Raw genomic sequence first — 26,903 nt, 5'->3', positions numbered from 1 at the left:
TGACCTGCTTAAATAATAGAAGTTATGGTAAATACAGATTTAACTGATGAACCTTCTAACAGTGACTGGGAGACACCAGAGCATTTTACACAGTGACACAAACATTTAGGATATTGTCTTATTTATGGCTCAGAGGTGTGGATTGTACCACACAGTTCAGTACCCCCAGGTGAAAAAGTCATACTATTAAATATATTTAAAATATAGTTGAAATTAAAGTAGTATGCTTATAATACATTTGTATTCCCAACATGCTTATTTGAAGTGCATAAAAAATATATTGAATTGCATTTTAATATATTTCTAAAAAGTATAATAGGAAGTACTTTAATATAGGCTTAATTATACTTTTAAGAAATATGCTAAACACAAGCATACTGTCATAACCATAGATATACATAATAAAGGCTAGATGTCTCGTCCGCGCTGCTGGCCAATGGAGGTCGACGTCCGCACCTGGCGGCCATCTTGTCACAGTCAGCTCGCTTACTTGTAACATTGTGTTTTAATGGTGCATGTACTTTTTAAATAACCATAACTTGCTCAATTTTCTACCGATTTTCAAACTGTTTGCTTTGTTATAAACGTCAGAGATGTAGTTATGACACTGCATACTTATGAATAATTATTCATAATTTATTCAAGCATCCAGAATTATAGCCACGTTAATAACGTTTGTAAGAAACCAAACCATTTGTAAATCCGTCAAGATTTCAGCGAGATAAGAGTATTTGTGTTCGTGCAGATCACTCACCTAACATCAGATACCACAGAGCCCGCCAGAAAGCTTGCCTGTGACAAGATGGTGATGACGTTAGAGACTCCGCCGTAAGACTTCTAACCTTTATTATGTATGTATATCTATGGTCATAACTGCACCTGTACAGTATAGACCTCTTCACCACAGGAGGGAACTGTAGCCTTAATATTGACTTCCGGGCTACTGCGCACCTGAACTGCATTAGGCTTTTCAGTCTGGTTATATATAACTCAGCTTGCACACACATGAGTTACAAAGTCTTGTTATTCTATTTGAGTACATTTCTGAGCGATTCTGATTACTGTTGGATTTCCCTGCGTTTCTGCCTTGGCCTGCCTTGTGTTTCTCCCGTTAGCCGCATGACTTGGATTTGTTTGCTTCGTTCGGATTGTCTACCCTGGTTACTGACCCTGACTGTTTACCTATGCTGTGTACTAAGGGTGTGAACTAGAGCCCTGCGCGGGACTGTTTTCTTCATCCCGCTCCCGCCCGCACCCGCCGAATTTCTGACCATTCCCGCCCGCTCCCGCAACGTATGTGTTACACTCCCGCCCGCTCCCGCAAAACTCTGAGAATTTATTCCCGCACAATAATAGAGATGCATTGATTTTGTGTCTTCTCCCGTCCCGCAGGGGAAAAAAAACACGTATTTGTATTGATATTATTAAAGAGATTCATGGGCTTGTTTGTTTCGTTTCCCTGGCCTGCATGTAAAAAAAAAAAAAGACAAATACATTCAAATATAATTTCGTTTTTATCAAAAACTTTGCACATAAAAATAGACTGCTTTGCAAAACAGAAAAACAGATTGAGAAACAAAAAACAGATCCCAATTCGTCGGTCAGTTCCGACGTACGTCGAACGTGACCGACTGAAAGGAAACCTGAGAAAACATGCTTCAACAGCGTAATGTGAACACAAAATAGCAAACGGACATTTAGAAACAATCCATTTCCACTCACTAAACTTCTATGTATTGTTTGTCAAAAACACCAAACAGTCAACTTGACCTGCAGGGAGTGCTGAGCGTTTTTGGTGAGGTATGATCAAGTAGCTATGTATTTGCCAGCTGCGCAATATGTGGATACATATAACGTTATACCGCATGATTTTGCCTACCAAAACAATTGAGAAACTTCTCCAAATGTCAGACTTTCCTTGCTTAGCTTTTGTGCTGTAAATACCTCGTTTGAGGTTCTTTTCTACATCATCTATTGACATCTTCTCCATCATGTCGTTAGGCAACCTCCCTATCCCGCCGATTCCCGCGGTGTTTTTTTTAGCCGCCCATTCCCGCCCGCAGCAAAATTCAAACCGCCCGCTCCCGCGAGATTTGCATTGGGTCCCGCGGGACCCGACGGGACTCAATCCCAATGCAGCCCTCTAGTGTGAACCTACACTGGTCTCACAGTTTGGTTCGATTACGATTATCATGCCATCGATTCGGTTCAATTCGATATCACAATGCATCACAATCCATTGACAATGCATTGCATCCTCATGTATACAATTTTGTCAGTCAGTTATATGAACTAAACCTTTTCCTGCTCAAAGAAAACACGCTTCTTGAATGTATCAAACAAAAATCTAGTCTGGGCACAGAAGACAACAGGAGCGTTTAGAACAAATACACAAAATACTAAAAGCCACTTCAGGAGGTGGTCTGGGCGGCATTACAGTCAAATCTAAAGTCTAAATGCATCTGGTTGTTGAAACCACATATGTAAATTTTACTTCTTGCAACAATGCTAAAAAAAATTCACGTGCATGTGAGAGCATGTTATGGGCTATATGACATGTTATAGCCAGATATGACAGCGCTACTGAAGCACGCATCGCCGCAGACGAGCAGCTGCGTATCTCTTCATCAAGCCAATGCAAAAACTACTGAAAGTAAAGTCGTAGGTGCTCAACATACAATCATATTCATTAAAAGTAAAGCATTTTATTGCGTTGCATTGTACTTGTGCATGTACATGTGTAATGACAATAAACTTGAATCTAATCTAATCTAATCTAATCTAAAGAAACGGAATGATCTTACCAGTGCTGTTGCCGCGCTCGTTTCCATTGCGGTCTTTGATTTTGAAATTAGCTGATGATCAATAAAATGCAGCTCATATCTGTTGTTTTCGGTGACGTGAACTCCAATAAATCTGCATATAGTGCGGGAATTGAAGATCGGATTTATACATTTTGCGGATATACATTTATGTGCCCAAGTGTAAATGAAATCGTTGTGATAAATCAGATTTACACACAGCGTGTGTGTTCTCCAGGCCATGCTTACCAGGTTGTTCATAAAAGCCGAAATGTGCCCAGATGTCTGCTTTTAAAGTATTAAGAGCATTTTTAATTACTCGCACTTGCGTCTCGCCTCCCTCTACCATTGTGTGCTACCGCAACACAGCACGTAAGCGACAAATGACGTCAGAAAATAATCAGTACATTATAATCGGTTATGGTTTATTACTGAACCGATACCGATTCGTCCTCGTCTGCATCGAGATGTATCATAGAAACGATTCATTTCGACACCCCTACTGTGTACTGCCTGTCGATTTAATAAACTCTCTTCAAATGGATCCACACCAGCTTGCCCAGTCCTCATCACAGAAGACTTTGCCACCTTTGCATCCAGCGCTCCGCTCCGGTGCTGGCGGCTCAGGCGTCCAAATTATGTGAGCACCACTACCAGCTCGCTCGTTTTTCAGCCGCCATGGATGAGGTTTTAGGCCATCTTCGTCAGCAGTCTGCAATGTCTGCATCAACTGCTGCCAGCGCTGCAGCACCCGATCCTCCCGCTCCCTTGAGAAGTTTGATGGCTCTCCGGGTCGTTGTAAAGGATCTTTTCTTCAGTGTTCACTATATTTTGCTCAGCTACTCCACATGTCTGTCACATGTCTGTCTTGTCTTGTGTAGCACATGTGGTGTTTTGGTTTATTTCTGGGCCATGTGCTCTTGTCTTCTGTCTGGACCCCTCCCCTCTTGTTATCTGATAATTGTTTGATTGGACCCACCTGTTCCTCCCTTGATTTGTAACCCTTTTTAGTCTCCTTTTGTTTGCAGTCTTGTGTCGGATCGTTGTCATTGTCTCCTGTCTCCCCGTTGTGCTTCTTGTTCTTCTCCGGTTGGTTTTATATTTGGAGTTAGATTTTTTCCCCTCGTAGGTTTTGTTTTGTGTTTATGTTTATTATTTTTTCAATAAAGTCCACCTTTCTGCTAATGATTCCTCACTCCCATTTTTTCCTTGTGCAACGTGACACAGACATCCCCCTCTGAACAATCTAAGGTGGTGTTTGTGATTAATCTGTTGAGTGGCAAGGCGCTCGATTTGGCAACATGACATCGCCATTCACGTTTTTTTGGATTTGTTTGCCGCTCGTCTCAGTGACGTAATTGAACATCCCGCGGGCGGAATTAGTGTGGAGGATCGTCTTTTTTCCATTAAAGGGGTGATGAATTGAGAAATCAACTTTCCCTTGAGCTTTTGATATATAAGAGGTCATGGCAAATATAAGAATATCCTGTAAGTTTCAGAGCTGAAAACTTTCTTGTTAGTCAAAGAAAAGCTTTTATAGACACCAGACCCTGAAAACGATCTTGTGCTTCACCTTTACGTCATCGTGCGACGAAACACCACCTCTACAGAATAATAAGCACGCGTAATTCAGTAGCCCCGCCCACCGACTCATAGAGCTGGATTGAGCTAGCCAGCAGCAATAAACATGCCGAGGATATCACGATTTTGGCTATTCCTGGTTGTGGAAGAACACAGTCGCTGCATAAGCTTCCCTCGGATCCTAATATTAGGAATATGCGGTTGAACTTTATTTTTAATGAAGTTCCAGCTCACGTGGGGATTTGCAGACATATTGAGATTGAAACACAATGGTGTGCCTTCTATATCGGACCTGACAGGAATGGTGCAGCACACTTATGTGAGTAAAACATGTTTTTTATACGTGATAGTATTGCATTGTTACAGATCGTTTGATATGTGTACGATTGTGTATTGATTATGTGTAGAGAGACTTGTTGTAACGTTATGTGTGTGTCCGCGTGAGTGAGAGTGTGTCCGCGAGTGTGTGTGTGTCTCCGCGCGAGTGTGTGTGTGTGTCTCCGCGTGAGTGTGTGTGTGTGTCTCCGCGTGAGTGTCTCCCCGCGCGAGTGTGTGTGTATGTGTGTGTGTCTCCACGCGAGTGTGTGTGTGTGTGTGTCTCCCCGCGCGAGTGTGTGTGTGTGTGTGTTTCCGCGCGAGTGGGCATGTTTTTGTGAAATATCAGGACACAAATGTGTGTGTGTGTGTGTGTCTCCCCGCGCGCGCGCGTGTGTGTGTGTGTGTGAGAGAGATTTAGTGTTTGTTTGATATTTTGTGAGTTCTCTGAGCATTTCCCCTAGACGATTCCTGGGACAGACGGTAGCTGAAGCTCATTAAATATGCAAATATTATCCAATCCTAGCCGTGGGCGTTTACTTCCAAGTCTTCAGTTTGGCACGCCCATCAAATCCTAGTGTTTCTCAGAGAGCCTCAAAACCAAGGCAGAAAATAGCCTATTACTTATTCATTATTATGTTTTTGAATGTAAAAACCACATAAACGCCATAAGTTGACCTCAGATAACAGTATAAAAAAATTTAAAAAGCCAGTTCAAGACCCCTTTAAACAAGGTACTGATACTGCAGCAGACTATGCTCTTGCATTTTTCTCAGAGTGGTTGGCCTGACGCGCCGCTTAAAACTCTTTTCGGTGCGGGTTATCGCATTCCCTGCAGAGTGAGCTTGCCAGTCGCGATGAACAGTTGTCTATCGAACTATTCATTCAACTTTCTATCCACATTGATAATCTGATATGTATGCAAAGCCCTATTTCTCTGCCGTCTGAGCCCCGCACTCACAGCGGAAGCGATCTCTCTGCTCATGAGCCCATACAACTAGAACGCACTCGTCTATCTCTTGTGGAACGTCAGCACCAAATTCGGATGGGACTATGCATTTACTGTGGTGAAGCTGGCCACTTTCTCTCCGCCTGCCAGAAACGCCCTGGTGCTACTGCGTCTAGTCCTTCCCCGGTGAGTTCTGTTTCTAACTGTTGTCTTTCCATTTCTGCTATTATCAGATACAAGCGGAATCAAATGGCCGTTTATGCTCTCATGGATTCAGGGTCTGCTGGGAATTTTATTGATGTATCCTTGGTTAAAAAACTGTTCATTTATACTGCTCCTGGCATCCCTTGAGGCCTTGAATCGACTATAGAGGTCTCAATGCAATTACTGTTACATTTGCTTATCCATTGCCTTTGGTCCGCTCTGCTCTTGAGCAAATGCATGAAGCTCAGATGTTCACTAAATTGGACTTGCGCAGTGCTTATAATCTCATTCGTGTTCGTGAAGGGGATGACTGGAAGACTGCCTTCATCACCAACACAGGCCATTATGAGTATCTGGTCTTGCCTTTTGGGTTATCTAATGCTCCTGCAGTTTTCCTGTCGTTCATGAATGAGATTTTCAAGGACATGATTAATAAAAATCTGGAATACATTCAAGGAGCTAAAAGACTAAACCCTCATCAGGCCAGGTGGGCACTCTTCTTCTCTAGATTTAACTTCTCTGTATCCTACCGCCCTGGGTCCAAGAATGTCAAAGCTGATACGCTCTCTCGTATATATTCTGGTTCGGCTTGCTCTGAAGCCCCTACTACTATCTTAGCTCCGTCACTTGTGGTATCACCAATTCGTTGGAATATCTTCAATGAAATTTCGCAAGCAAAGCAGGCCGACCCTACCCCTCCCATTTGCCCAGAAGGACATATTTACATTCCGCAATCTCTTCGCAGCTGAGTCATACAGTGGGTACACACTTTGCTCAACTCCGGTCATCCTGGGGAGAGCTGCTATTTTCAGCTGGTGAGAAACAAGTTTTGGTGGCCCTGCCTTGCGTCTGATGTGACAAACTTTGTAAAGAACTGTGCTATATGTGCTCAAGTAAAAGCCTCTTGTCAACGTCCTTCAGGCCTACTTCATCCATTGCCCATTCCTCATTGTTCCTGGTCTCATTTAGGGGTGGACTTCCTCACTGATCTTCCTCCATCTCAGGGGAACACCACAATTCTGGTCATTATATGTTGATTTTCAGAAGCTTGTTGTCTTGTGCCTCTCAGAAAATTGCCCTCGGCCCTTGAGACTGCAGAAGCACTGTTTCAAAACATGTTTCGCTCTTTTGGCCTGCCGGAGGACATTGTTTTGGACCGGGGACCTCAGTTTTTCTCCTGTGTGTGGAGAGCTTTTTCTGAGTTACTGGGGATTAACGTGAGTCTTACTTCAGGCTATCACCCGCAGGCAAATGGACAGGTGGAGCGCCTCAACCAGGATATAAGTTGTTTTCTTCGTACTTATTGCTTATTGAACGACTGGCTTATGGGACGACATTGGCTTCAACGTAGCAAACAGGTCTGGGATGCTGCACATGTACATCTATAGCGGTCTGTCCATCAGCAAAAGATCCAGACGGACCGTCGTCCCCGCTCATTTCCTACTCTCCACCCTGGACAGCGGGTCTGGCTGTCTATCCGAGACCACCGACCATCCGTCTCCCGTGCCGTAAGCTGAGTCCCAGGTATATCGGCCCTTTCAAAATTATCAAACAAGTAAATGCTGTTACTTATAAGCTATTGCTGCTTTCTCACTATCGTATTTCTACCACCATGTTTCCCTGTTGAAACCGACGGGAGGGCCTGGTCGGCAGCCAATGGAGGATCCTGTTCCTCCACCTCCTCTCGAGATAGAGGGTCAGACAGCATATCGGGTCCACTCTCTCCTGGATTCTCGTTGAAGAGGGCGACACATGTACTACCTGGTAGATTGGGAAGGTTACGGACCAGAGGAGTGTTCTTGGGTAGTAGCCAGTGATATCCTGGATCCTTCTCTCATCGCTGATTTCCATGCCTGCCATCCGGATCAGCCACGTCCCAGACCTCGTGGCCGGCCTCGGTCTCGGATCTCCCCTTCTGTCAGAACTGCACCTGTATCTGAAGTAACCGTCGCCTGAATATTGACTTCTGGGTTACTGTGCACCTGAACTGCATTAGGCTTTTCAGTGTGGCTATATATAGCTCAGCTTGCACACACTTGAGTTGCAAAGTCTTGTTATTCTATTTGAGTACATTTCTGAGCGATTCTGATTACTGTTTGATTTCCCTGTGTTTCTTTCTTGTGTTTCTCCCGTTAGCCGCATGACTTGGATTTGTTTGCTTTGTTCGGATTGTCTACCCTGGTTACTGACCCTGACTGTTTACCTATGCTGTGTACTGCCTGTCGATTTAATAAACTCTCTGTAAATGAATCCACACCAGCTTGCCGAGTCCTCATTATACATACTTTTAATATATTTCTAAAAGTATATTAGAAATACTTTGGTAATAAATATATGCTTAATTACACTTTTAAGAAAAATGCTAAACACAAACGTACTTTTAGTGAAGTTTTAGTATATTTATATATGCAATATATAAAACAAATTAGGGCTGTCACAATATTAGATTTTTCACACCACGGTTATTGTGGCCAAAAGAAATCACGATATCGATATATCGCGATATCTATAGAAACGTTATCAAATAAATTTTTACTTCGTTTATGTCAGGGGGGTTTTTTTACCCAACAAACATAATTGGATACTGATAAACACAGGGTAATCCTCTGTTACTGATAAATCTTCTTTGAAGCTCCCTCTGAAATAACAAGAGAGAACATACAGTCAAGTTAAAATATATAAATAGAATAAATATTAACATAAATGTTATTGGCCATGACTAGATTGCAAAAACTAATACAAGAATAGACATTATGTAAATAGACATTAATTTATTAAAAGAAACTGAGATGTGCTGCACTGGTGGAAACAACACAAGCCCATGCTACCACGACCGTCAAGACATGCTCTGGTGTTTACAGTCCGCACCAGGAGCAGCAGCAGTAGCGAGCATTCCTTCAGCGCAGCTGCAAGACTTAAGGCCTTTTTACACCTGTTCACTTCATTCGTTTTCTCTGATCAGATATTTATAACATTGTGAAGGTATCAGGAGTAAATGTCTTCCTAAATTCTTTCAAGGCGGATTTAAATCCAATCACTCAGAGCCGCCGCTCCGACCACGCGCATCACGCGCTGCGCATAGGGCACCGAGTGCTGAGGGGGGCACCACAAGAAAATGCAAAAAAAACCACGCAAACGGCTGCCAGTTAAACTGAAAGTAGCCTAAGTCTCAGATGCTCTTGCAGTGCTTAGGTCGCTCTTTCGCATATTGCGGCATTTGATCTTGAAATGAGCTGATGACAAATAAAATACAGCTTGAATATTTTGCTTTCGTTGACGTGAACTGAATTTGTATAGCCGGCGCGGGAATTGAAGATCGGATTTATATTCATTTTGCGGAGAGGTGTAAGGTAAGACACCCTGCATGTTTTTTTATTTGTATTTTGTTTATTAGTTTAGATTGTATAGGCTGTTTCGTTCGCAAGCGCCGATGCAAGCTGTGAGCTGTATCTGCCTCAGCTTGTCAAAAATGCGTTTTTACTGTGGTGGTGATAGTAAACATTTAAACTAACATTGTGATAAGCTTGAAGTGTTTTATATCTATGGATTTTTATTATAGGAAAGACAAGTCAAGAGTTGATTTGAGAGGATAAATTGATCAAACAAGTGGTTAACTCACTGTCGGCGGCTGGCCGCTTGGTCATTACTTTAAAAAAACAAAAACTTTAATTTAACAAACAAATATTGCTCCAAACATTTTTTCTAAATTAACTTAATAAATAAACGAAACAAAATATAACTACTTTGACATTAAAAACAAAGCTGAACTATTTTTATGGCTGCAACAATGTGTGCTCCAGTCGGACTCAGGACACTGGAGTATTTATGTGTCATGTTATCATATGAGTCCTATTTATTTTCAATATTGTGGTTATCACCAATACTGGTATATTGCCACACCCTAAATTAACACAATGTTGATATTTTGTGCTTTGAATATCACGGGTGTCGGTATATTGTGACACCCCTAATACATATATAATGCAATATTTATTAAATATTTATGCATTTATCGTTTAATTAGGGCTGCAACAACTAATCGATAATGAAAATCATCGATACCGATTCTCATTATCGATTAGTCGGGTCTGCTCTCTGTACGCAAAGCTTTCACCAGTCGCACCAAATTACAGCAATGAATAACACATTTTTAAAGACAAAATGTGCATCTAGAAATAGTGGAGTGGAAACAGAGTGAGCTGATGCAGGAAAGGTATGTGATCCAAGTGCCCAAAACATGAGGATTGTTTATTTTAAGCTTCACGCAAATGCATTGGCGTTTAACACACCCTGTCATGCTCTTTGAGAGATGTGGGTGTGCGTCTTTGTCCTCGGCGCAAAACGTTAATTTTACAGGTTATATCCACTGATCTATATAGAGAACAGCAGTTATATCCTCATCTGAAATTCTACTAATTCAAGCAAGTATTTCCATTTTGCATGAAAGCACGTGCGTCATGGTCCTGACAGTCTTGTGTAACTTCACTGAATGAGCACCGGCTTATTTACACTATGGATTTGAAGCAAAACAATGGCTGTGGTTACCATTGAATAACTAAAATAACCCTGTTATTTGTATATTATTATTATTGTTTGTTTTGTTCATTGTAAAACCATGGTTAATTTATGTAATAGTAGATATATTCTGTTGTGTATTGCATTTCTAAAGTTGCATGTTTTGTCCTTACGACACACCGTACTGGTTCCCTGTTGTATTGTACATGCGAAGAACAACTGAAAATGATCGTGTCAGTGTCATCACTCAGTGCATGGTCATCATTTAACGATTTAACAAAACTGGCGACGAGGATAAATACTCTCTTCTCTCTCCGTGATACTTAAAAAGTATGTGCTATTCAGCTGACAGCGGCTTGGTAACCGTGGCAGCATGCATTCATCGGTAGCTAACTGGCATAACGCAAATGTGTCAGTGTGAAGCTCGTCGCGCTAAGGAAATAGCGCAACCAGAGAAAGAAACAACAGCTGCACATCACGAAGACGACGCAAAACGGCACAGGAGGGAAAAGAGATCGCTACAAAAGAGGAGTGAGTGGTAAAGTAAACTGACAAATAGACCAAAAAAAAAGAAAATGGCGGGTCTAGTGGGGCAAATCGGACCATATGATGAAACTGTCGAGCAGTGGAGCTCGTATATACAGAGCGATTTGATTATTTTGTCACAGCCAACGGGATAAAAAATGAGTTTCTAGTACCAACTTTTCTCATTCAAGGACATTGTAACAATGCTCCAGGAACATTATGCATCATCATCATCATCGCTGAAAGATTCCGCTTTCATAAACGTAATCAGCTTGAGGGAGAATTGATCGCACAATTTGTTGCTGTCCTGAAGCGTCTGTTGGAACACTGTGAGTTTGGCACAGAGCGACACGATAAGAGACAGATTTGTGTGCGGATTGCGTAGCAATCAAAAGCGACTCCTATGTGAAAGTAATCTAACTCTAGAGCGAGCGATGGAAATTGATGTATCCATGGAAATGGCTGCAAAAGATGCACAAGAGTTAAGCACATCCAGTCAAGTCCACGAAGTGTACAGTGAAAGAATTAAACATGATGTTAAGAAAGCATGTCACAGCTGTGGAAAGAGTGGTCATCTGGCACCGGAATGCTGGTTCAAAGACAGCAAAAACTGTGGAAAAAAAGGGCATATTGAACGTGTATGCCAAAACAAAAAGCAAAATTAGAAAGTAAATCCAGCTTAACCTGTGGAGTTTAAGAAAAGCTATGTCAGGAAATTCAAAAAGAAAAACATTAATCAGGTGGAATATACAGGGAAACAACAAGAGGATGAATCTGATGAAAATGAATACTCACATGTAATGTCTGTGTCTTCAAATTCTGATGGCTACTGGGTGACGCCACTGCTAGATGGAAAGGCTGTTCCCATGCAAGTGGACACAGGAGCTTCTGTATCGCTCATGGCGGAGTCAACTTACCAAGAGAAGTGGCCATACCTGTCTCAAGGAAGCAAATTTGACCTTGAAAACATACACAGGTGAGCTTGTACCTCTTTCAGGAGTCGTGGATGTGACTGTAGATCTAAACAAACAGAAGGTGAACTTACCACTGTACATTGTGAAAGGCAGTAGTCACACAGCTCTAATGGGCCGATCATGGCTAGAGAAAATAAAGCTAAATTGGCAGGAAGTACATTTAGTGGCAAAAGAGTCTACCAGCCTACAACACATCCTGAAGAAGCATGCAGAGGTGTTTCAAGAGGAATTGGGAAACATGAAAGACATCACGGTAAAGCTGGCCATTAAGTCTGATAGTAAACCTAAGAGCTTAAAAGCTCACCCCCTTCCTTACGCGATAAAGCCTAAAGTAGAAATTTAACTAGACTGTCTGGAGGAAAACGGAGTACTGAAGAAGATAGATAGATAGATATTTATTGTCCCTTAACGGGAAATTTGTTTTCACAGACTGTCATACAGTACACGCGACTGGCAAAAACATATGTACACAGAACAAAACAACAAGAAAAACACCAAAAGCTGAAATTTCAGCTTTGTAGTCTGTTAAGAATTGAAATTGCAGATGGTACAAAGCTCTTTTTGAAGCGAGCCCTTGTCAGGGATGTCAGGGTCCTGTACCTGCGCCCGGAGGGCAGGAGAGTGAAGTGAAAGTTGAGGGGGTGCTCTGGGTCTGTTATTATGGTTTGGGCAAGGCGAGCTATTGCTCTGTCATTGAGTTCTGAGATGTTGGGTGCAGTGGAATGTATTATTTTTGAAGCTATGTGTGTTATTTTGTTCAGTTTATTTTTGTTGGTGACTGACAGCATGGTGTAAAAACTAGTGGAGCAGTATAACAAGATGGGCTGAATAATGCTTGTGTACAATAGTAACAAAAGATGAGGGGTAATGTAAAGGGAACTGAGTTTTCGTAGAACATGTAAACGTTGTTGTGAGTGTTTATGGATGTTTGTTATGTGATGGTCAAAAGTGAGCTTGTTATCCAAGGTAAGTCCAAGATACTTGAATTTCTCAACCTGTTCTATCATGTTGCCATGAATGGAGATCTGACTTAGACTGGGTGCATTAAAGACCAGTTCTTTTGTTTTCTCAACATCGAGAAGGAGAAAATTGTCTGTGCACCATTGTGTGAAATATGATATTGTATTGTGATAAGCAGTGATAAGAAAGTGAGTGTTAGCGAGTGGGCAACACCAATTGTTCCTGTATTGAAGAAGGATGTGTGGGATTACAAATTTTAGAAAGTACATTGCATTTAGCATTTTAGGTAAAAATGATGATGTCCGATGAATTAGTCTGCTACGCAAATCTTCCAGACCTGTTTTACTGATTTCTCTAGCAAGAGTCTCCTTTTCCTGCCAGACCTGTTTTCTCTATTGTGTTTTAAATGAGTCAGATCACTGAGAGTCCACCTTTGGGAGCCCAGACGTTGCCCCTTTTGTCTTTAATGGCTCTGGAATGGCTCTTGGAATTGGAGTTCCTGGCTAGCATCTAAGCGTTTGAATAGTTATGCTGATTAGGAGTAGGTGATACTCTGTCTGGGCAGGTTTTCCCCTGTATATTTAATTAACATGCTTTGTTCAACCTCAATGTAAATCCCTCCCCCTTTGGAATGTATATAACCTATCAGGTATACTGTTAAATCAGACTGTTTTCGTACGACCTGCAGCACAGAGAGTTCTCATTAAAAGAATCACTTCTGTCTTGATCCGACGTCTCCTGGTCTATTCTTCAACAAACAACTGAAGTTCACAACAGATGGATCAGTTAGGATTTTTGGCGATTTCAAGGTTACTGTTAACCCTGTGTTAACTTTAGAACAATACCCCTTGCCTCTAATTGAAGATCTTTTTGCTGAATTAGCAGGCGGCCAGAAATTCAGCAAGATAGACTTATGTCAAGCTTCCCTCCAAATGCAGGTCGACCCTATTTCCCAAAAGTTACTGACCATCGTGACACACAAGGGCCTTTCGGCATAACTTCGGCTCCAGCGTTGTTTCAGCGTGCCATGGACCAGATTCTGAGTGGATTGAATGGAGTACAGTGTTATCTTGATGATCTGTTAATCACAGGAAAAGATGATGAGGATCATCTCGGGAACCTGAATGCAACACTACAAAGACTAAAAAAGTATGGCCTTCGGGTGAAGAAAGACAAATGTGACTTCTTCCAGCCCACCATAGAGTATCTAGGACACGTAATTGACAGTGCTGGTCTTCACAAAGCACCATCAAAGGTAAAAGCTATCATGGATGCACCATCTCCAAAGAATGTAAGCCAGCTGTGATCATTCCTAGGATTGCTAACATACTATGCAAAGTTCATGCCAAACCTTTACAGTAAACTTTGTCCACTGCATGAACTGTTAAACAAGTCCAAACAATGGAAATGGTCTGACAAATGTGAGAAGGCATTCAGGGATGTGAAATGCACATTAACATAATCAGAGGTCCTCATACATTACAACCCTACACTACCGATACAGTTGGCATGTGATGCTTCACCGTATGGTGTCGGTGCGGTACTTTCAAGTGTAATGCCATCCGGTGAAGAAAGGCCAATCGCCTTTGCGTCAAGTACCCTGAACTCAGCAGAGAGTAATTACGCTCAAATTGAGCGAGAAGCTTTAGCAATCGTATTTGGTGTAAAGAAATTTCACCAGTACCTGTTTGGGCGCAGATTTACCCTGCTCACAGACCACAAACCACTTACCTCTATCTTTGGTCCCCAAACTGGCATTCCCTCTCTGGCAGCGAATCACATGCAGCGTTGGGCTCTGTTGCTGTCAGCTCACCAATACGACATCAAATATAAGAGGTCTGAGCAGCATTGCAATGCAGATGGACTTTCCAGGCTGTGTCTGCCAGACACAAAAACAGAATGCCCTCAAGTCAACATCTTCTCCTGTGCTCCTGTTAATGCTGCCCAAGTGAAACGATTCACAAGAACTGACCCAGTTTTGTCAGAAGTTCTGGCCTGGATATCTCATGGCGGGAGAGGAAAGATGGAAGAAAAATTCAAACCTTATCTGTTTCGATGAAATTAGTTGACAGTTCAGTCTGGTTGCTTACTGTGGGGTTATCGTGTCATTATATCCCCGCCCCTGAGGAGCCTCTTGCTGATAGAACTTCACACTGGTCATTCGGGAATAGTGAGGATGAAAGAGATGGCACACAGCTACTTCTGGTGGCCTGGCTTAGATTCAGAGATTGAAGAGGAAGTAAAGGGTTGTTCAGAGTGCCAGAATGTAAGGAACATGCCACAGACATGCCCCCTTACATCCATGGGATTTTCCAGAGGTGCCATGGCAAAGAATACATATAGACTCCGCAGGACCACTGGACAACCACATGTTTCTGGTGATTGTGGACGCTCACAGCAAATGGCCTAAGGTTGCAGTCATGCATAACACATCCTCTGAGAAAACCATTGAGGAGCTTAGAACTGTTTTCAGTCATTTTGGGCTACCACAACAGCTTGTAAGTGATAATGGCCCCCAGCTGGTGTCTGAAGAGTTCCAGTCCTTTCTGAGCGTAAATGGAATTCAGCACATCAGTTCTGCCCCATATCATCCTTCCACAAATGGCCTAGCGGAACGATTCGTTCAGACCCTGAAGAAGGCTTTAAAGACATCTCTGGGTAAGGGTTCCCTAAACCAAAGACTGAATACATTTCTATTGGCTTATAGAAACACACCCCATGCAGTCACAAAAGTCTCCCCAGCTACAGCATTGCTGAAACGACAAATACGCAGCTGACTGGATCTTCTGAGACCAACAGGAACCAAACAGGTTGTATTGTCACAACAGCGAGTGCCGGTGGAGAGGCGATCCAAAGCGAAGCTCAGGAGTTTCAACAGGGGTGACAGCATACTTGCTCGTAATTATGGAAACGGAGCAAAATGGGTACCCACAACAGTTCTTGCACAAACCGGCCCCGTTTCGTGCATCATTGAAACAAAGGAAAATCTGACATGGAGGAGACATGTTGACCAGTTGTTGTCCTCGACAACTTCCTGTGAAGATCCCTGTGAAATGGAGACACTAGGCTTGGGCGGTAATACGGTAATATGGTATACCGCGGGATCTAAAAATAGCAACGGTATAAGTTTCAATACCTTCATACCGTCATAAAAAGGAGACAAGGAATAAATATTAAATATAATTTATTTAATGCCTAAAAATGCGTATGCGTGGTTGTCACCACGTGACAGTGGAGGAGAAAGAGAGAGGGGGGGAAAGATGGCGAGTTGCGCACCGAGTGACCTGGTCTCAAAAAAAAACACAACATCTGCAATTTGGCAGTATTTCGGGTTTCGACCGAACGAGAAAGGAGAGGCGGTAAATACGGACGAGGCAATTTGCAAATTGTGCAACAAAAAGGTGACCGCGAGAGATGGAAATACTTCGAACCTAAGGCCGCATATACGAAACCACCATCCACTCACTGATGCGAGGATGGACCCGAGTTCACGCAGTGCAACAGTTTCAACGCCTCCCGATGCAGGACCAACAACATCTAGGTCTAGGTGGACCTAGATGTTGTTGGTCCTGCATCGGGAGGCGTTGACTTGTTGAGGAGAACTGGCACCCCGACTGAGCCTGGTTTCTCCCAAGGTTTATTTTTCTCCATTAGGTCACCTAATGGGGTTTTGGTTTCCTTGCCACTGTTGCCTCTGGCTTGGCGTGCTCAGTTGGGGACACTACATTTTTCAACTAAACATCGAAATAAATCTAAATAATAAACTAAATTAACCATTTAAACAAAATTACTGATCGAATTATTGATCTAAAGCCCACACTGTCGCTGTATGATAATTGAAATGAACTGATGACATCAGCGTTTTTTCCAGAATGGCTATACAGCTGAATAAAATGATGCTGCATTATTTTCCTGTTTAACACTGTAAAGCTGCTTTGAAACAATCTACATTGTTAAAAGCGCTATATAAATAAAGTTGACTTGACTTGACTTGACTTTCGGATGCTGCTAGAGCTCTCCTGGTCAAATGCTTATCTTTCCTCTTTTTCTGTCCAGCGAGGGCTCTCCTGGACAAACCTCTACGTTTACCTTCCACCCGTCTGCCAGCGAGGATTACCCATCCGATTGCAGTGAGTCTCGATCTCCCGTCGGATGCTGTGAGAGCTCTCCTGCCGGGTGTTTCACATCTCTTTCACTGTACCATTGACCGATAGGACCCACTCACCTGATGCCAGTAAGCCGCTCCAGACAGAGGCTGGGTGGGCCCCCTCGGTCAGTCTTCCTCTTTAATTAAGACGCTCCGTTTATCGGTTGGTAGGGCTCACCCATCTGACGCCGAGAGTCTAATCTCCCGCCAGATGTGGCTTGAACCCTCCCGATTGGCCGTTTCAAAAAATTATGCGCATGTTAAATCTCGTTGCTCCGTCTTTTCCGGCCGGTAGGGTTTTTTCTCGTCTGTTGCAGTGAGCCGGGCCCCCCTCAGACCTTGCAAGAGCCTTCCCAATCGGTAATTTCTGAGGATGCTCCTCATTTATCAGCCGGTAGGATTGTTTCTCGTCTGTTGCAGTGAGCCTGGCCCCCCTCAGACCTTGCAAGAACCTTCCCGATCGGTCATTCTAATTCAAGGCTGCTCCTCGTTTATTGGTCGGTAGGGTTGTTTCTCGTCTGTTGCAGTGAGCCTGACCCCCCTCAGACGCCTCAAGAGCTTTCCCAATCGGTAATTTGAGGATGCTCCTCATTTATCAGCCGGTAGGATTGTTTCTCGTCTGTTGCAGTGAGCCAGGCCCCCCTCAGATGTTGCAAGGGCCTTCCCGATCGGTAATTTTAATTTAAGGCTGCTCCTCGTTTATCGGCCAGTAGGGTTGTTTCTCGTCTGTTGCAGTGAGCCTGACCCCCCTCAGACGTCGCAAGAACCTTCCCAATCGGTAATTTTTGAGGATGCTCCTCATTTATAAGCCGGTAGGATTGTTTCTCGTCTGTTGCAGTGAGCCGGGCCCCCCTCAGATGTTGCAAGAGCCTTCCCGATCGGTAATTTTTTATTTAAGACTGCTCCTCGTTTATCGGCCGGTAGGGTTGTTACTCGTCTGTTGCAGTGAGCCTGACCCCCCTCAGACGTCGCAAGAGCTTTCCCAATCGGTAATTTGTGAAGATGCTCCTCATTTATCAGCCGGTAGGATTGTTTCTCGTCTGTTGCAGTGAGCCGGGCCCCCCTCAGATGTTGCAAGAGCCTTCCCGATCTGTAATTTTAATTTAAGACCGCTCCTCGTTTATCGGCCGGTAGGGTTGTTTCTCGTCTGTTGCAGTGAGCCTGACCCCCCTCAGACGTCGCACGAGCTTTCCCAATCGGAAATTTGTGAGGATGCTCCTCATTTATCAGCCGGTAGGATTGTTTCTCGTCTGTTGCAGTGAGCCGGGCCCCCCTCAAATGTTGTAAGAGCCTTCCCGATCGACCGTTCCAAATCAAGGTTGCTCCCAGTACATCGGCCAGTAGGACCCGTTCCGCCCGACGGTGTTAGTTGCTCCCATCAGAGGCAACACGGGCCCTACTGGTCTAGCAACCAGGCCTATCAAAACGCCAGGCCACCAATTATCTGCGTATTTGGGGGGGTTTCGTGGTGGCTGTCCGGTTATTTGCATTTTGGGGGATACTCTGGGTTCGGGCCAAATTCCGAGCCCGGAGCCCTCCCCCGGACAGCACGCCAAATACGCATAATCTTTACGCAATTTAATTTGATGTACGTGTGAACTCGTGAAGTGAAGTTTTAGTAACTAATTTCGGGAGGAGCACGTCCAGATAATTAAACCTATCTAAACAATGGAGCACGCCAGATAATGTAACCTAATCAAACCCAAGTGGAGCACCCTCAGATAATTAAACCTAATTAAACACATGTGGAGCATATCAAGCCAATCGATTTAATCAACGATAAGAGGTGTGTGTATATATACAGCATATTTACCTTCTTTCGTTGACCGTTTTTATTTTTAGCATCCCTCCACCACCCCATCTCCTCACTTTGATTTAATAAACTCATTAGACGTCAACACAATCCATAATAAAATACAGTCTAGTTCTAGACTATCTTCATCATGGGGGGGAAACTCTGGGTTCGGGCCAAATTCCGAGCCCGGAGCCCTCCCCCGGACAGCACGCCAAATACGCATAATCTTTACTCCATTTAATTTGATGTACGTGTCAACTCGTGAATTGATTTGTGTGTGTTGCGTCTCTGCGCGAAAACTGTTCTGGATGTTTATGTTAATTTAATTCTTTTTGACTGTTGTATTTGCACTTTTTATAAATTGCTATTTGTGTCTAATAAAAGTTGTTAATATTGTTGTGCATGTTATTTTGTTATTGTTTCAGTATTAGTGTTTGGTATTCAGTTTCTGGACGGTTTAGGCACAAGCCAACAGTTTGGTGACGCTGTCTGAGCCTTACGTCATATCTTTTTAATTATTCACGGTAATACCGTATACCGAGGTAAAATAGGGAGGAGGTTTGACAGTATCAAAATTTGGATACCGCCCAAGCCTAGGAGACACAAAAACACACATCTCACATCAACTCTGATCGACATGTGGTACCAGAAATCTTACCCACACCATTTTCAAGTGAACCATGGGTAAGAGTTCCATCTGAGAATACATCTCCTTCCCCAGTGACTGTTACAGACACTCTAGTAGAAACACCACCTGTGCCTGTTCTTCTTTGTTATACGACTAGAGTGCGAAAACCACCACAGAGATTAGACCTCTAGTTTAGTGGCTAACCCACAACGTTGGGGCAGAATAATCCCCAGGGTTCAGCCAGGGAAATGAGGCAGTCTACCATCTTTCCCTAGTGTTAGAACAGTTGTATAAAGTGTTTATAAAAAAAAATAAAAAAAATGAATAATGTATGATATCAAAAGCATTTATTTGTTGAGGTTGATGTTAAAAGTAAAAGTGGAAGAGTATGTTGAGTATTGCATTTCTAAAGTTGCATGTTTTGTCCTTACGACACCGTACTGGTTCCCTGTTGTATTGTACATGCGCAGAACAACTCAGTGTTTTTCATATATAGAGAACGAGTCAGTAAAAAGCTGCCTTGTGAAAATGCCCATGTCAGTTTCATCACTCAAACAGTGCACGATCATTATTTAACCATGTAACGATTCACTGTATGTGTTCATAGCTGTCAGCTGACACGTTTGTTTGAAGGACAGCATTGGACTGGATGTGGAATAGTGTGTTTTGCCAATAAATAAAAAAATGGGCTCTTTATCTAATTAATCGATTAATCAAAAAAAAAAATTATTATGTATATATATGTATATATATATATATATATATATATATATATATATATATATATATATATATATATATATATATATATATATATATATATATATATATATATATATATATATAAATAATCGGCCAACTAATCGATTATCAAAATAATCATTGGTTGCAGCCCTATATTTAATATTTTCAAAAGTAAGATATTTTTAACAACATTGAACATTTAAAATGTTCCAAATTATAATGTATTATAAACATTTGTCAAGTATTATTAAGCATTGCAATATGCATACTTCTTAATATTTTATACTTTTAGTTAATGATCTGGAAGACTGGGACATTATTAGTGCTGTTCATTGATTCGAGTAAATGTTTTGACATTTGGGTATAAAGTGTTTTAATTCTACAATATATGGTGTAAAAACGTCTGAGTGCTGCCCACTTAAGAGTGAACGGTGGCTACTGCAGTTGAATTTTCCTATTGGACGTTGTTTGTATGTTGGCTCTTCCAACGTCTCAGTACCCACGCCCCTGGCACCAGCTCACCACACCCTAAGAAATGTTTTCCCGTGATCACACTCATTACATGATGTAGAAACATTATGAATGAAACTTACTTGAAACTTGCTATCAACATTCTAATGAAGAAATATATAATATATATAATAGGCTATTAGGTTTGAACTTATTGGTCCTGCACTGCCTATTGATTCAGTTCATTTGAATGAAAATACATGTATCTGATCTATTTTTAGTGGCATTCAGTATAAAGTTTTGACTGTTCATAGATTAGGTCAGTGGTCTCATTCTCTCTTGCGCTGCTGCTTCGCTAGCATCGTCGGCATCGGGAGTTAAGACCGCAGTTTGAGCCAGAGGCTCAAATTTATATGGCTCTGGCCCTGTGTACACAGACAGTCACTCTCCTTCTTTGCAAGTCTGACAGCAGTCAATCAATCCATCACTGCGGGTCTCAGGTGCACGTCCCCCGATCAGCCCCGCCCTTGGTTTGTCCCCTCTGTCTCCGCTGGCCTCTGCCCACTGTATTTTTGACACAAAATGTAACTGTAACAGCACTTCTTTTTCGTTTTCAGCTAACGTACATACAATTTGACCAATCAGAGCCAAACTATTCAAATCTATATTTAATCAAAGCAGATGCGAAGAGATGAAGAGACTGCCCACAGAAGTTACGTCTCAGGTTATGATTATAACCCTAGTTCCCTGAGAAGGGAACGAAACACTGCGTCCACTAGGGAAAGCTCTGGGAACGCCTAGAGAATGATAGCGTCTGATGCACGTATGTCAACTCAGCCAATGGCAAGAGTGAGCGTGACGCTACGGGAGCGTGCCGTGACGGGCGGGTGACGTCATGACCAGGAAAGGATAAATACACATCCGGTCCGATCGCACTTCAGCTAAACTGCCGAAGCAAAGGATCACAGGGATGCAAGGAGTATGGCAAAGGGACGGAGTGTTTCGTTCCCTTCTCAGGGAACTATGGTTATAGTCATAACCTGAGAAATTTCCTTTCGAGGGAACTTCACACTGCGTCCACCAGGGATAGCTCTGGGAACGAAATACCAAAACGCCATAATACCAAATGCCTGTTGTGTGAAACTGTGGCACATTCAAGACAGGAGCACTGAAGAACCTGGAGCACATTCCAGGTCAAGATCATAGTATCTCACAAACATAAGAGGCGAGGACCAACCGGCCACATCGCATACTTCTTTGAGGGAAACCCCGACACCAAGGCCTTAGAGGCCGCCATACTCCTAGTAGAGTGAGCTCTGCTGACCAGAAGACCCATAAGCCAGTGAGATAGCCTCGACTATCCACTTGCTCATTGTATGTTTGGACGCAGGGAGACCACTGTTCTGAGGTCCAAAACAAACAAATAATTGATCCGCTTTCCTCCACAGGGCAGCTCTGTGGACATAAGCATCCAGTGCTCGCACTGGACATACAAGGTTCAATATTTCCTGGCCTGGATTAACAAATGGAGGAGGACAGAGAGCCTGCAGCACTATAGGACGTGGAACATTGGTTAAAACCTTTGGAACATACCATAATCTAGGGTAGAGGAAAGCTTTAACCATCCCTGGTGCAAACTCCAAGCACGTGGGGGATATTGATAAGGCCTGAAGGTCTCCTACTCTCTTAATAGAAGAGATGGCAAGAAGGAAGATGTTTTTTAGAGTCAGAAACTTCTCAGATATGATGTTAAGTGGCTCAAACGGAGTCGCAGATACATCCTACACCAACACTATAGTCAAATCCCAAGCAGGAACTCTAGTGCGCACAGCAGGCCTCAGCCTCCTGGTGCCACACAGGAAACGAGTTATCAACGGGTTCCTCCCCACAGTACCATCCACATGGGCATGGTGAGCAGAAATAGATGACACATACACCTTTAGTGTAGCAGGGGTCAACCCAGAAGAGAAACGCTCTTGTAGAAAATCTAGCACTGAACCAACAGGACAGCTGACTGGATCTAATTGTCGTTCTTGACACCAAGAAGTGAACAATCTCCACTTCAGGGCATATAGTTTCCTTGTGGACGGCGCTCTGGAGCTAAGAATGGTCTCCACTACCTCGGTAGAAAGACCAGACTCTATGAGCTCGGCCCCCTAAGAGGCCAAACCCACAGGTTCCACATTTTTGGGCGGGGGTGAAATATTGAGCCCTCCGCCTTAGATAGAAGATCCCTCCTGATCGGAATCTTCCAAGGTGAGCCATCGAGCAGAACTACAAGGTTCGAGAACCAAATCTGGCTCGGCCAGTAAGGAGCTACTAGCAGTAGCTTTATCCCTTTATCCCTCCGTGAGAGAGGCATCGGTCGTAAGGGTGACTCGACGACATTGTGCCCCCAACACAGGACCCTGGGACAGGAACCAGGCTTTCTTCCATATGACCAAGGCGTGGAGACACCGCCACGTAATCTTGATCATACGAAAAGGGTTCCCCCTCGGGGAAAACCCTCTGGTCCTGAGCCACCACTGTAAGGGTCTAATGTACAACAGGCCAAAAGGAATCACGTTGGACGCCGCTGCCATTAACCTGTTAGCCTTCACCCCCGCTTTTGAAAAAATCCTAAGAAATGGCCTAATCAGACTAAAACCGTTACAGTTAATGATTCCTTTGCACTAAAATCATAAGTGTGGCGTCATTTGAAAGCAGACACTTGGCAGTTTACCGTAAATTCAAAATTATAATTATTTTCATATTCAAAAATAGCTATAATAAGCTTTAAAGTCTTGTAAAGTTATTAGAAATATATTTGTATGAAATATCTTTATGAAAATAAAATTGAAGTTGGCATTTTAGCAATCTAGAAGTGCACTACAGCTGAAGCCACATGTCTGACCATGTTATATTTCAAATCTGAAGATGATAAGTCTAAAACTCTGAATTTTATTAAATGTTTTTCAAGATCATGTCATATGATTTTATTTTGAGATTTCTCTAAAATGTTAACTGATGTTTATTGCCTTCTCTTCTGAGCTACCATTCAGTTTATTGTCTCTATTGTTTTGAGGTGCAAACTGCCCATTCAGTTGCAGTCTCCCTTAAAACACTTTCACACCTCTCTGGCCAGGTTATGGCTAGTTATCTTATTCTTTTGTCTTCATTGTAATCACTGACGACTCTCTATTCAAACTGTTCTATTCAAACCTCATTTATGATCAAACTTCTCACTTCACCTTCTAAAGTGCCTCAAATGCCGTTGTTGACAATAGAAACATTTCAGTTGGTTTATCATTTCAGTCTATTAAAAATTATTAATAAAAATAACGTATTTGCCCAGGTGGCAGGTGCATTGGCTAGCTAGCATGTTAGCTTAGCACACAATCAAAGTACAATAAAGATTAAAACCATGTTTGTTCTCCAAAATTACTTTATATCACAAGTGGGATGTTTTAAATAACCTTCTGTGGTCTCATTTGGCTTCGGATAAAAAAATCAGACAGAAAATATATCATTTTACAATATTCTGCATATTGATAAAAGCTATGTCGAATAGCATTGCATTATAAATATAATCTATTATGAATACACCCAACATGGTATAAAGAACACAGACAAACCATACATCGTCGCGATTGTGTTTATTATCTTCAAATGTCTCTATTTGCATGTTTCGCGATCTCAGGAAGCTTTTATTATGGACTTCTATTATGGCACATGGTATCTTCTTCGTCTGTCTGTACCATATATGGACTACATGTGCACAGAGCGCCCTCCGGCTGCCAGTATGAATTGAAAACAACACATAAGAGACTCCGTCGCTCATGAATAAGCTACATCTGCGCATTTTGAGGAAGTATTGAATAAAAAAATACTCCTCTGTTTAGAAATTTGACACAGACATATGAGAATCTATCAAGATTTCTCCTCATCTGCACACTTTTGAACTAAAAGCCCTGAGGGATGTTGATTTGTTGCGAGTCTTCGTGACGAGAAAAGAGGAGGTTTTTTATGAATGAGATCAGCTGAGGCTCATATTACAATCAAACGGTACCGACGCGGTTTTCATATTCATAACTCCTGACACATATTAACAAATTACTGTCACTATAAGACTTTGAGAATAAAACAGAGGTAAAAAATGGAAGCTTGACTGTTAGATATTTTAAATGATGTATAGATTGTCATGGTAATTACTTACATCTGACAGTGATTTGAGCTAATTTAAACAAATAAAGCTTGAGGACGAATGTGCCCTCAATCCGGTTAAGAGATTAACCCCAGCAACTTCTGAAGCTGCTTTACAGTGAATGACTGGCCTAGTTTTACTCTCTTTACAGCTGACAGAATCGCAGCAATGTGCGTGGGTGAAAGCACTGCCTGTGCCCTTTGCTATGGAATCCCAAACTACGCCTAGAAAAGTGGTCCTCTGTACTGGAGAAAGCACACTCTTCTTCGCGTTCAGCCTCAACCCCAACTTTTGAATATGAGCAAGGACATCTCTATCCCGAACCGCCATCTCCTGCGACTGTGCCAGTCTCAGCCAGTCGTCTATATAGTTCAGAATGCGTATGCCCTGCAGCCTGAGCGGGGCCAGAGCTGCATCTACGCATTTCATGAAAGTGCAGGGTGAAAGAGCATCCAAATCCCCCAGCAGTTCAGCATGGTACGCTTGCAAAATACTCATCATAGCACCGAGATTATGGTGCCAGGCGTGACTCTTCAGGCCTACACAAACATGCACATGAACTTTACAGACACACACACACTTATGCACTCACCCATCTCTCACCTTCGCCGCTTTGTACCCCCAGTCTGACAAGCGGGTCTGTGACCAGCGCCTAAGAAGGCTGCAGGACCGGGACGCCTGGCTGTGCTGGGACACCTCAACCCCCACAATTCCTCTCCCCTGTTGCAAGTCGTGTTTCATGTCGTAATGTGTGCTTATGTTGCTGAGATGTTTTTTTACTGTTCTCAAACTGTGCTCCCGTAGGAGCATAGTCTGGGGGTTGTTTTTTTTTTTCATCTCCTCACCCCTACCTACCTATCCTCATGTTATGCTGTATTTTCTGTCCAACTTAAGATGGCGCCGCAAATGGCGACTCGGTGTGACTCGCACAACACCAAATACATTTCACTGCCAGCTGTATACTTGTATGTAACTGTGTATGTGACAAATAAAACTCTTTGACTTTGACTTTGACTTTTGATCATATGCAAACAAGCACCAGCCTGCCCTGCTGCCGTGTACGCTTTCCCCACCAGCCCTGATGTTGTTTTTAATGGCTTAGTGGGGAGCGTGGGGGCCTTCAGGGACGATGCCGAAGCAGGGGACAGATAGCTCGCAGGCGTCTGATCCACTTTAGGCATCGCCCCATAACAATATTCCTTCAGCCCCCTTATATCACTGTATGTTTTAACTTGAGGGCTGAAGAGATGTGATGAATATGGCTTCCTCCATGATCTACACAGCTCGCTGTGTAAATCAGGACAGAAAGGAAGGCCCCGTGGTGAAGGTGACACATTTGATGATAGAAAGCGCTCGTCTAATTTGCTTTTAGGACGAGCGCCTTGTTTCTCGGCTGGCCATTCAATATTTAATTTCGCCACAGCGCGAGTAATCACCTCCACCAGCTCTTCGTGTGTTGGGGAAAGAGATGGCGAATCATCTTCCCCCAATCCGACGCTCAACACATCCACCTCCTCAGAACTGGAGTGTTGAAGCGTCGGGCTCTCACCCTGGGCAGAAGAAGCCGTAATGCGGGCTTCCGACACCAGAGATTGAGCGACAGATCTCTTGGGTGAAGGCAGAGAAAGGGCGCTCGCGCCCGTCTCAAACCCCGCCGAGAGATCCATCTGCAATCCCCATGATGTCCTTCTCCACTGTGCCTCGGCAGCAGCGGGTCCAGAACCAGAGGGAACGCGATCCTGATCACCCTTCTCAAAGAGTGACAGGCGGGAGCGGAGCATGCGAAGCGGTAGCTTCTCACAATGCTCACAATCAGCCCCCTCGAAGGCTAATAGAGCATGCTCCACTCCCAAACACATCACACACAAATCATGTGTATCTCCACCCGTAAGGAAACGGGGACACGGAGGTGTACATTGTTTGAACTGTGATGCATTTGCCATTTTAAACTGAGACTTATTGAGCTGATAATATCGAACAGACAACAATAAATGGACAGAGACAGTTTTCACACAGATCGCTTTAGCTGAGGCAGAAAAGCTGAAGTGCGATCGGACCGGATGTGTATTTATCCTTTCCTGGTCGTGACGTAACCCGCCCGTGACGCTCACTCTCGCCGTTGGCTGAGTTGA

At 43.1% G+C, this 26,903-nt stretch overlaps 1 protein-coding gene across 2 annotated transcripts in view; it reads right to left on the bottom strand.

The window, feature by feature from the left end:
- LOC307138040 (CUB domain-containing protein 1-like) overlaps nt 1-26,903 on the bottom strand; it is a 102,705-nt gene that overhangs the window by 4,169 nt on the left and 71,633 nt on the right. The window lies entirely within an intron of this gene.

This window comes from Gobio gobio (genome assembly GCF_949357685.1).
Source record: "Gobio gobio genome assembly, chromosome: 15".
Classification (NCBI taxonomy): Eukaryota; Metazoa; Chordata; class Actinopteri; order Cypriniformes; family Gobionidae; genus Gobio; species Gobio gobio.
This window is presented reverse-complemented; position numbering and strand designations above follow the sequence as displayed.